Raw genomic sequence first — 13,151 nt, forward strand, 5'->3', positions numbered from 1 at the left:
CTAACCTTTCAATTCATTTTATTCTATTGGGTGAACTTGAATTTATGAAAGGAAAAAAAAATTCCTTACCTTCTAGTTCCAGAAAATAGTCGAATCTCTTTGTTTGTTGGTCAAACTTTGCTCCATGTTTCTGGAAATTTTGAAAGAAAGGTGTTCCCAAATACATTGTGCAATCCATTCCTATGACAATTGGACAAACAAATTTGATTCCAATGGATTCTGTAAGAAATATATCCACTGAAACTTTTGAAGTGGTCTTGATATCTCCGCTGGCCGTTGTGACTTTTGGACAACTTGTAGGTCTTAAGAGATGAGATTCTACAACTGAATTATTTACAATATTAAGCCTAGAACCAGTATCCATGAGGGCTTTCTAGTATTCAAATATGGTACCAATTCTGACTTTGAGATTAATGCAATACATCACATCTCTAGTAGTTTGATTGCATCCTAGACCAATCCGTTCTGTTTCGTCATTAGAATCATTCTTATGAATTTCTACTCCTTTAAACGGTTTCTGATGATAAGTATAATTCTGTGTTTGGGCTAAGAAAACAGGTTGTTTTGAACTAGATCCTTGTTCATTTTCGACTTTCATTCTTCTGAGTTGACAATCCTGATGATTTTCAGTACAAGGCCTTCGGTTCTCCTTCACTGTCTTTCTCAATTCTTTTAATTCTCTATGGATGCTAGGTAGATTTTGTGGTAGATCCTCACCAAAATCTTCTTGCCTGAATTGTCTTGTCAAAGCTTCTACTGAAAAAAGAGATGCTAGTGGCACATATCCTCTGTTAGGATTATTCTACTTTGCTAGTTTTGAACTTAATTGATTTACCAACAATTCTTTATACATTTCTTTCAACTGGGGATCTATGGCTGCCATCATTTGTGTGAACAAATTTCCTGTTTATTCTTCTATCTCAGGCTGTTTCATCATATTTAGAGAATGAAACTGGCAGACATCTGGATCACTGCAATCACAATTATCTTTAAAACATTCTACATAATGGGGATGATTACAATATTCATCCTTAGAATCAGAAGTGTTAGAGTCAGAATTAAATCTATTTACATAATTTGATTCTTCTTCACTAGTGATTTCTTCACAACTTTCAGGCAAATTCAAATAATTTACCTTTCGAGATTTGTTTCTGTAAAATATTTTCTATTTACCTTTCTCTGATTTATCTTTCTTTCTATCTTTTTGTAAGTCTTTTGGTTTTTTCTGATGGATGCTTCTTTTTCTAGAAAAATTCCTTCTAGAGTGCTTGTTTTTCTTGTAAGCACTTTTATCTCTCCCCCCCTGGATTTTTAGGGGCGGAAAGATGCCATTGTTTGCATAGTTGTTGATAACCATGCAACTTTCTTGGATTCGTGGCTACTCGAGCAATTTTCATTTGTGAGCAGAGTTCAACAATTATTTCTTGGACTACTTGCCGAATAACTCCAAATTTGTAGTCACTAATATTTCTAGGTAATTTAGTGATTGTGGCTTGTGAAACCCATAATGGTAAAGAAGAGATGAATATTTCTTTCCATTTTGGCTCAAGAATGAGTTCAGGAGATAAAGTACGCAACCGGTGTAGGAACTCATTAAAATACTCATCAAAATGTTGCATATTATGGAGTTTCATAGCAACCAGAGTAATAGCTGTTAAATCATTGTTAATTTGTGGAAACCCAATGAAATTTACAGTTATGCCATAAAGTAAACAACCAATCATATTGTTTATAGGGAGTGATGTTGTCGGGTCCATGTATACACTTCCATCTGCATTGAGAACTTGTGATTTTTCCCATGTTGTTAACAGAGCGGGATCTTTGAATGTTTCAGCTTTTAACACTGAGTCTAAAGATCCTTCAAAACCACCAATAATTCTTCTGGTGGAATTAATGGGTCCAATATCATTAGCCAAATAAGTTCTATAACAAACAAGAATAGAATGCATAACTGATAAAACTTATGCCTTAGTGCAATTATCCATATGCCATGAATATGTGGAAGATGCAGACCAATCTTTATGGTATTCAGATTTCATCAAGTCTCTTCTATCTGGGGTAGGGCTCTAGGTAGAGTTCCACGTAGATCTGGATGTGGTTGCATGGACCATATGATCTTCAGGAATGTTAAACTGAGCTTTGTCTTGAGGAGAAAAATTTTGTACATACTCCTGAAGTTTCTCTAAGGAAGGTTCCCCATCATCTATCTCTATCTTATGCAACCCGATATCTTCTTTTTCTTCTTGATCATACCACTGTTTTCTTCCTGTTTCTTCTTCTTTTACATTTTCCTCCTCTACTTTCTTCATTTTGATCCATTATGTCAAAGAGGAAGTGGTTGATGTACTAGAATGTGAGGATGTTATGGGATTTGATTTTAGATGTCCAAAATAACTTGGGGCAGCAAAGAGACTGTATGGATAAGAGGTTCCTGGTTTGGGAAACTCTATTTCTATAGGCTACTTTATAAGACTTAATACTGAACCAGAGATAGTGTAGGGCATCTGTGATGAAGGTTCACTAAACAAGGTAGTGGATTTGTAAGAGTCTGATGAAGGCTTCTTCTTCAATAATTCAACAGAATTGGAAACATTCAAAACTTGCTTCTTTATAACATCAAGACTAGAATTTACTTTAATAATTTTTTTCCCATGAACTATAGCTACAAGAACTATCTTCTTTTCTGTGGATATTCTGAGTTTATCCAAACTTTCAGCTATATGTTTATCATTTTCTGCTAAAGTCTTGACATTATAATTCAAACAAACCAAATCATAATCCTGCTTCTGCAACATTCTATTCATTATGTCTTTCAGAATGTTATTCATTTCTTCTATGGATTTATGCCAGTTTCTCAGATATTTTTCCAAACTGGAAAGAGCAAGATTAGTCCAGTTTGTGGCAAGGACAGAGTCTTTCACCGAGTCTTCTCTCTGGATCGCGAAAAGTTTGAAGATTTTCCCATCATTTTTTCTGATGACAAAATTTTTCCAAGGTGGAAAATCATTGTCAGATTCATAGATTTGTCCATCAAAAAGTTCCCATTTATGTTTTGCAAGGGAACTAGTTCTAATCATGTTTATCTACAAGCAGCAACAGATATCTTTTATCAATTTTTCTCCTTTCACTCTTATGGCTTGCAAATCTCTGGGCAGGTCGGGTTTGGATAACATGCTTTGTATTTTTGGAGAAAATTCTGGAGTCACAAGGGGAGATAGAATAGTAACATGATTGGATTCCATCTTCTCTGCTACAAAATTATCAACATTTAGAATTCTCTTCTGCTTAGCCTGATTTAAGAAATTTTTCTTCAAGGATTCCTCTATCTGATTAGAGGAAGGATAATACCACTCATAAAAGGAGATCCATTCATTGTTGGATTTCATCCATTTTTTTGCATTCCTCATTTTTCTGAATGTTGACATTTTTCTTTTCTTCTTTAGGTAGCAGTCTGAGTTCTTCAACATATCTGTTTTCAGATTTATGTGTGAAAATGTCCCAATTAAACATTTTCTTTTTCCATTGATTGTCAACGTCATATGGACTAATTGCTTTATAGATTTTCAAAAAGGCAGAAATTTCATTATCTAAAGGAATTTCCACATTCCTTGGAATTTTATTTTTGGGATTTTTTCTGTATGATGGAATTTCTGATCCATTTGTGAAGCCTAAACCCTGATGGTTGTTTTTCTGTGTTGATTGAATAATTATTTCTTTATGGATGCTGAAGAAATTTGTCTTAGTATATGCTTCTTCAGATTTACTTTTATCATGTATAAAAGTAATCATGTTTATTCTCCTTCTGTCATCTTCAATATTGCCATGTGGATTTGGTGGAGGTGAAGAAAAATGACAGAAAGTTTTAGAGAAATGTGGATGGTCAAAGACAGCAGCTAGGGAATTGCTGGAGGAAGCAATTTCACTCAGAACTAATTTTTTTACAGTATGAAGAAATGTAGGATCAACTGAAAGTGTGGGACTAGTATTTACAAATGTAGAAATATTTACAGAGGGTACAGAGGGTCCACCACACTCAGCTTGTGACTCTGGAAAGATAGTATGGACTTTACCATCTCTGGTGGTAAATATTGTGGAAGTAATGTTTTTTTAAACAAGAGATATATTGAAGTTATTAATAAATAATAATTTTTTAGTTAAATATAGTTTAACTTTATATTAGATTTTTATGGTATAAGTTTTTATCTATATATTTTTGATGTAGTACTGATTTATTAGTTAAATATAAAAGAGCTTAATCGTAGATATAGTAAGTTTAGGTAATCATTATATTTGTTTTTAATTAGTTTGGTTCACACATGCTTTTAATAAGTAGCTTTGTTTGTTAAGTGTGAAGCGAAATTCATGAATCACATGTAGGATTCTAAATTTTTCTACATTGCCATTAGTTTCTAGATCTCCACGATTCTAGATGTTTCTACACCGCCATTAGTTTCTAGATCATTCCAGATCTCCATCTAAATCATATACAGGATTCTAAATCCTTCTTCGGCCTCTATAAATTTGTAATTTTTTTGGCCAAAGAATGCAAGCCAAGGCTCAAGCCTATTATGTAATGTTAAGTGATTTCTATTCTCCAGTGATCATACCAGAGCAAGTATCCTCTTCTGCACCCACAAAATTGACCATGGAACATAAGGCCATGGTCGCACCAGCTATGATGCATTTCATGGCTGCTGAAGAATTTGCCATTCTTCACACTTGAAAAGACTCCAGTGATCTACCTCTCACAAAATTCAATAATTAATTTTTTTCCCAACGCACACCCGTTTATCAAAGTCCAAAGAATGTCCTCACAATATCGACACTTGCACTGCTTCCGCGTTGGTTTGTTATGATTACTATGCATAAATATCTCCCATCTCACACAATTCAATAATTAATTTATTTTCCAAACGCGCACTTCTTTATCAAAGTCCAAAGAATGTCCTCATAATATCGACACTTAACAGCTTCAATGCATAGCCCTTCAATGCACAGCCATTCTGAAAGTCCAAAGAATGTGATCTTAATATGGTCACTTGCATGGCTGCCTCCCTATTTTCCAACTTTATTTCCTACGATCATGCTCCGCATTTGGAAGTAAACACAACCGTTGACTATAAAATGACGGAATATGTCGACATTCCTGCGGCTATGCAAACATGGCAAGAGCTAACGAGCCTGCCATTGGGCATTAAATGCCCGGCTACATGCGCCCTCGATAGCCTGATAACACATAGGCCATTATTTTTTTTAATCTATTCACCGTGTGTGTGTGTGTTATCGGGCTATCGAGGGTGCATGTAGCCGGGCATTTAATGCCCTATGGCAGGCTCGTTAGCTCTTGCCATGCAAACAGGGAGTAGTCTAACGAGGCGGAGGAATTGTCTGGTTTCCGGTGCTGCCCGGAAAAACCTCCGGCTCCGGCCACTGGACAATTCCTCCGCCCTCCGCCACCCAACGCGATCTCCACCCAGCTCCGCACCTTCCGCATTAACTGCGTCTAACAGGAGGACCGATTTCCATCGCTGTCTGCCGCCCGTGAGTTAATTCCCATTTCAATTCGAATTTTCCGTGCGCTGCTCCTGACCAATTCGCCCTGGCACTCCACAGCTCCCTCCCCTGCAGCTCCCTCCCCTGCAGTTCACCAGGTCACCAGAACACTCCGAAAACTCACAGAACGGGCTCGACTCGCGCTGCAGCTCGTTAGACTACTCCTTTAATAAGCAGTACCTTTGAATTTCGACAGTCTTTCTATTCGAGTGAGTAAAGTGCCCTTTTCCCTGCGTTTAATTTCTCGAATTTTCTATAGTGCATATGGCTCGAATTTCTGTAGTTGCAATTATATTTATGCGGTTTATTTCTTGCAATTTTCTTTCAGTGTGGTTCACTTGCATAGAAATCGAAACCTAGAAAACAATTTTAATGGTAGGATCAAAAGACAGTCCTGCATACAATCCAACACGGTAATTGCAACATTTGTGGAAGTTCAGAGGAAGAGGCGGAGCAGGTTTCAGGATACGATGATGGTTACAGAACTCTATCAATTTCCAATACAGTTTAACACTGAAACAAAACGAAATGACACTTGCAGACGAGATATTGAGATAAAAGGAAGCCATAACCTTGGTTACCAAAATTGGTCCCACTTCTCTCAGAGGCGACCAAAGAAACTTCTATCAAGAGTCCCAACAGTGGTGAATGGCAGACTAATATGGAGGATGACTCTGGAAAGATAATGCCAGGCCCAGGTTCCCACTTCTCTCAGGAGCCTGACAGTAAAGTAAAAATGGAAAAGGGTAAGATGGTTTTCAAGAAATCAGATACCACAGATTTTAACCATAACCCTGTAGGGCCTGCATATCCTCATACTAATAAAATATCAACACCAGAAGAGGGGGCTGAAAATGATGCCAAACATGAGACTATGGAACAACCATGTGATTGTCAGGATAAGAATGTTTCTGTCTATCATGACCCAATTCAAAACAGCAATGCCCCTGAAATGGTCCCTGTAGTGATTGCTGCTGCCCTGCCGGCATCTGCATCAATTCAGAATAGTCTTGAGTCTGCAATGCAGTTGGTAAAAGAAAGTTTATCCACAGCTGTTCCAAGAATTCGAAAATCCTTAACTGAAGATTTTTCATCTAAGAAAAGGCCAAAGGGCGATACTGATGATATTTCTGCAGATAATCTCAATACTGGATATTTACAAGCTATCCTTGCATCTGCAGTTTGTGAAGGCTTGAAATCTTTTCATTCTTATTCTACTTTACAGGAAGCATCTATTTTGAGAGAAAAGTCAAATTATAATATCAAGCCGGTTCTAAATACAGCGAGTTCAACATGTGATAGATCAAATGGTTTAGATCTACCTCCCATGTCAGTTTCCATGGAGAATGTACAAGGAGTCTCAGTTGTCTTTGCTGCGGCTGTTATCCCTCAATCTTCAAGTACTCATGCAATAAGTGAGAACCAGACACACTTATCAATAGATGACCGTGAAAATTCACATTATATTGCCGTGGAGAAAACTAGTGGTGATCAGGAAATTGAACAGAGAAAAGATCCTGAGCATATTAACTCTGTACAAAATAAGAAACTATCTGAACAGGAATCTACCCCACATTATAATGTTGTCTTTGAAGAGGATTCCTCATCTGACAGCGATCGACAAAGAGTTTACATGTCAGACGATGATTCTGACAGTAGTGAAGCCAAGTACTAGTGCTGGGGGTTTTGTAAACTGTGCTAGGCCTTTTTCTATCAACTATTAAATCCAGTACTTACTTTGAGAGTTTGGTTATGTAGTTAAGTAGGATCTTAAAGATGAGAAGCCCATGATTTCTCTGAGGGCAGAAAAGAGGTTTACATAAGAGTGTTCTATTGCTAGAGCTTCATTTGTAGGGGTCATTGTGAGGCCTCTGCCAAGAAAATTTAGGTATGTGGGAAACAAACATCATAATATTTCTTGAGATAAATATTCTTGTGTTGGCTTTAAAATTACTTTTGAAACAGTGGTGTGTTGTGTTTGTGTATATTCTGGCAAGTCCTAAATTTGCATATAAAAAAATACAAACGATCGGAATAACAAAATACATACCATCCGGAAGTGGCTGAAGCATTGACTCAGAGGCTGACAACTTGATAAGAAAAGCTCTTAAAGCATATTCAAGGTCATTTTCCGGGAAATCCAACTTATATGATTGATTCACCTTCAATCTGAAAACAAATTTCTCGATTGGTATTTGATTTTTGTCACTAAAGATGACTGCCACTCTCTCCACAATATCCTATTTAGGAACCATTTATTATTGCTCTCAATAAAAATAAATCACTGAAAAGGCAATTTATAAAGGATGGAAGTTCCATTACGCAAGCAGCTAATTATAAAATCAAAAGAGTCTAGTTTTTCATCAGATTATCTTCAATTTTGATTGTTAACTTGAAAAAGGTATACGAATTTCCTATTTGAAATTTATACCCACATTGAAAGGCTTTAGCCTTATTATTCCGAACTCCCTGATACCAGTTCATATCTGCAAAATCTTTCAGGTTATTTTAACTGAATGAAAATCAAGCAGGACATGTTTGGCATCACAAGTCCTTTTTCAGAGTCTTCCATTATGTTCTCTTCAGTACTCCAAAACATCAAATTCACTAATTTCCAATTCATCATAAAGGAAAAATGATTAATGAGGAATTCAAACCCTCCCTCAAGGGAGATCTGCTATCAGCGGTGACAAACCTTTAATTGCAGATATTCCAGTGCAAATGTTTGATGATATTATTCATCTTATGAATTCTCCTGCGAACAATAAGAAAGGGGTAAAAGTCCCTATGCCAGAATAATATTTTGGCTCCCCTCACCAAAGAATGTAATAGATAAGCAATAAGAGGATGAAGATTCCCTGGCTGTTCAACACCCCACTAACATTCCCGTAATAATCAACATGGGGCAGCATGTTTGGTTAACATATGCATGATACCATTTATTGATCATGTTTTGTGTGGAGGTTCGAATGTCAGGATCAAATTTTAGTACAGTTTTAATAGACGAGGGCATCTTAAATGATGCACCAATGCCAACAGTGCACAGAATAGTATAGATTCAATATGAAGAAGAAGCTCTATTATTCATTAATCATCCATGACGAAGTTTTAGTCTGAGTTTCATAGAGGTTAGCATAGGTCCCTGATTGATTGATATACCCTCAAGACACTTCAATGATGATTAATGTTAGCATACCCTCAAGACACTTCAATGATGATTAATGTACAAGAAACAAACTTCTACATTTTCTGTTGAGAATAGAAATTCGTTTAGATCCTTTGCATTATTTTATAAAATGTGGATAAATATAGGGTAGTTCTGGTGTTTTGACATTGCTGTTAATTATGTCTGAGCTTAAAGAACTTAAATTTTCAAAATTTCGATAAGGATATTAGAGGCATCTTCATAAGCATCACTTTGCTTGTGTGATAAAATAAGCTCTCACATCACAAACACCAAAGAGTGCACGCGATTACATTCAATGATACAACTGGTCCTTTCCGAAAAATGTCCAAGCCATGTAGTTTCGAAGATCGTAAATATTTAACCAAGATGGCAAAAAGTTTATTAAAGAACTTCAAAAATATAATTCTGACTTTGTTATTGTCATATTAGATTTTCCTCTCAAAATAAAAAATTCAGGTATTGTTTAAAGTAATCAAATCCTTTCTGCGATCTTTAGAAACCTGAAAATCAATTTGTCTAATGCTGTCCATATTGTTAACAATTTTGATATGATGTGACAGTTATCAGATCTTATGTTTTACAAGATATCAAAAGTTTCATGACAGGATTAAGAAAGTGCATCATATATAGCTTCTATATATATTTCAATCATTCTTCTCGTAATAAGGAATGAAAACAATTAAGAGAGAGAGAAGCAAGAAGAATCAAGGGCAACACTAATTTTGTTGTTCATTCTCAAACTATTTGTGAGAAAGTGAAACTAATGGTGAACAAAAACCATAAGCATTATGGGTAACACAAATTCTTCCATCATGATTTAAGCGATATAAATATTAACACCACAAGCATGATTAATGATAAAACCGTTTCAATGATAGTCCAAGCCATAGAAAGTTAATTACTATTTCAGAGAGGCATCAACAGGTACTTCATTCATGCAATGATTGCATAGAAAACGCTATCTTAACAACTTATTACACATGCAAGATTGTATTGCAATCATTAAATATTACAAACTAGTAAACCATCTTATTTCAGATGCTTAGAGATCATTCTAACCTCCCTCAAAATTCAGTTTATAGCCAAAAACTTACCTTTAATAAATATGACAGATATGACAATAATAAACATGAACAATCTGACCAGTGCAAGCCACACAACTCCATACTGCCCTATAAAATGCAAGCAACGATCATGCAAATGCAAAACTATTGCAATATCCAACGACTGTAGTGGAGCGATCTTAATTACTTTTATGTCAGAGGCCACATTCTGATGCATCAGTTCAATTTGTTACAGGTACACAAGAGCACCATTAAGTCCAATTTATTGCAGGTACAAAAGACCGTTAGGTCTAGACAGCCCAAATGTAGCAGTAGCAGTCTCATGGCTGCAGTCTGGAAATTCCACTCTGAGGAAGAGGAAAACTCAATTAGTGCATCCATAACTTCATGAATTATGGTTCCAGTGCCTATGGAATCCCAAGTGATTTTCCAGTATAATTGCTGAAGGAATAACTTTTCAGCCAGGTCCTCTTCCTCTTTCCAGTTCAGTTGCTTGAAGTTTCAGCCATTTCGGATGAGTAGATTTAATGATTCTACTCTTAGGTCTGATATTCCGATATGATTTCGAAGGGTATCTGTATGTTATTTCATCGATAATAGTTGTATGTTTGATTCTTCAGAATATTCACAAATTCTAATATGTAACAGTTGATGGGTTTCATGTGGAGGAAGCCTTTTTTCTCCCTTGATTAAAATGCGATAAGCAAGTAGTCTTCCAAAGTCCTTCACCAGCTGGGTGGCAAAGACAAATTTTAATTGAAAAACACTTTTTATTAATATTTGTGTTCCTTTAAAGGTCAGACCAGTTTTGTATATCCTACATAACAGTTTTAAGGGATGGTAGTAAATGAGTCGGCCATTCTACGAATCTGAAAGTGTCAAAAGTTTGAACTAGCCATTGATGACTATAATCCTCGTTCTCCAATGTATGAGAAAATTGATCGCTATGACTAGAGATATATTTGGGACATTTGCAAAAAAAATAAATGGGACTGTTCATAATGTTTCAAATGGGTGTGCAACTTTACAAACTTTTTAGACTCAAATTGCAACTATGTTAATTTGATCTTGAATTTGGTTGATCTCTCTTCATCACTATGTATCTGTCCAAGTTTTGGTATTTTAATTTTGAACTTCTCATATTTTATTGTAATCATGCACAGCTTGAACAATTTGTGTTTGCACATGATTGTGAAAATGGTCTCCAACAGAATGTTAAACTCTACCGAAGGGATTTTACCACAGGGAGCTTGTAGAAAGAGGGAGGAGATTCAGTGAATTTTCAAAAAGGGCATTTTGGAGAGATAACATGAATTTACATTATGTTATTTTTATCAAACAAATGCACATAACATGGAAGGGAATAGTGCCTGAGCTAGTTGTAATTTGATCCATTCAGTTGTTATGGCTCTCTCAATGCTATATCTACAGTTCAGTCTGAAGGGATAATTGTTGTTGCACAATTAATTATCAGTTTTAGTTCCTATCTTTGACGGGTCAACTGCTTATTTTTGCTGGAAGGTGTCTTTGGATATATGTACTTGTTATATCTCAATTCCTTGAAAGTGGAACATCCACCTATGGCACCGTGTTGTTCTAAAAGTCATCTGACTTTACTGGAAAAATATTATGATTACTGGTTTGCCACCCACTAATCACTTAATTGAACTTTCCTCAATTAAATTTGGGATAGGCTTCTTAATATTTAGATCCAGGTTTATAATGTAGATGTCTAAGTTTAGACTCTTTTAGATAGTGTAAATAAAAGTTCACTCAAGCATTGAAAAAAAGCTCATTCTTTCAAGTGGGAAAGATGTAACTAGGCGTAAGGCAACAATTATGATCCATATTCTGTGGTGAATTGGAACCTACAGAGGACTTGCAATTTCATCTTTCTATGTAAAGCAAGGGTTTTTACACTTCAAAGTTTGAGTGGAAATATTCACGTTGTGCAGAGTTTTTCCCTAGTTAGAAATGAAACTGAGTCTCATGTTGATTCAAATAAAGTAGTGCTGCAAGCATGTTTCATTTGATATTCTACTTGAAACGTCCACCTTACTTACTGGTAGACCACTGGCCATTTATTTCCAGTAATGTTTTTCAACAAAGGTGACATTCCCTTTGGTATGGACAAATACCTGCTGCAGCTATCCTCTCTACAGGGAGTCTGAGCTCATTGAGGAGAACAGTTTAGGCATTTTTTAATCCTTGTTTTCACTTCTAGTTGCTGGGCATCAATATTTTTGTTATGATTCCATTTTTTACCGTCTACAGTGCCCAACTGAAGCAATTTATATTTTTCATTGGTGTCTAGGGGTCAAAAATGCAGCCCAAAGGAAGTTGTATGATGAACTAGGCATTGCTGCAGAAGATGTTCCAGTCGATCAGTTTGTGCCACTTGGTCGCATACTTTATAAGGCTCCTTCTGATGGAAAGTGGGGGGAGCATGAATGTACGTGATGATTTCAGATTTTCAATTTTTGGATCAAGTGTTGGGTTCTGCAGAGTAAACAACATTTCTATATATTGCGTGTTTCTACCATGACTGTATGTGTTTCAGAGCAGTTTTAAAATGTCAAATAAAATAGATCTTTTTGATCTGTGTGTTTTATTGCAGTGGATTACCTTGTTTTCATTGTTCGGGATGTTGCCATGCATCCCAATCCAGAAGAGGTTATTGATGTTAAGTACGTAAGCAAAGAGCAGTTGAAGGAGCTCATAAGGAAAGCAGATGCTGGTGAAGATGGAATTAAGCTTTCGCCTTGGTTCTGTCTGGCTATCGACAACTTCTTGTTTGATTGGTGGAATAAAGATGAAAATGTCACTCTAGCAGAGGCAGTTGATATGAAAACCATACATAAATTGACTTAGAATGGTTGCGAAGCACCCAAATCCTTTTTTGTAGACTCCAGGATTTGAAATCTATTCCACAATAATGGCATATTTCAGTTAAGGCGAAATGTACACATATAACAGCCTGTGGGATATTCAACATGACTTAATGTCTATTTTTATTTCTATCCTTTATTTTCATTGGTTTGAAAATAGCATGCATATTATGTCACAAGCAACCATACTCTCGAGTCAATATTTATATGCCTATATTGTTACCTTTGTTTCTTGTTATGTAACTGTATTTTCCTGCTAGCATTTTTCTAATGCCCCTTGATCTTTGTAAGCCTTTGAGCTTGCAATCTTTTGTTTTCTTCTTGCCTCCTTTATGCTTTCAAACATACCTTTCTTTCTAGTGTCATGTTTGTGTTGTTGATTCTGTATCTCTTTGTCTTCCTTTCTGACAACTTTGATTTCCATATTTATGGTGTTGTTGACATGCGAAACAATGTTGA

At 35.9% G+C, this 13,151-nt stretch overlaps 1 pseudogene; it reads left to right on the top strand.

Moving 5' to 3' along the window:
• The first annotated feature begins 11,904 nt into the window (after positions 1-11,904).
• Positions 11,905-12,675, top strand: LOC149234913 (isopentenyl-diphosphate Delta-isomerase I pseudogene; annotated as a pseudogene).
• Positions 12,676-13,151: the final 476 nt, after the last annotated feature.

The sequence above is a fragment of the Pinus tabuliformis genome, chromosome 8 (assembly GCF_031772625.1).
Source record: "Pinus tabuliformis cultivar Carrire ecotype Pingquan chromosome 8, CPIR1, whole genome shotgun sequence".
Classification (NCBI taxonomy): Eukaryota; Viridiplantae; Streptophyta; class Pinopsida; order Pinales; family Pinaceae; genus Pinus; species Pinus tabuliformis.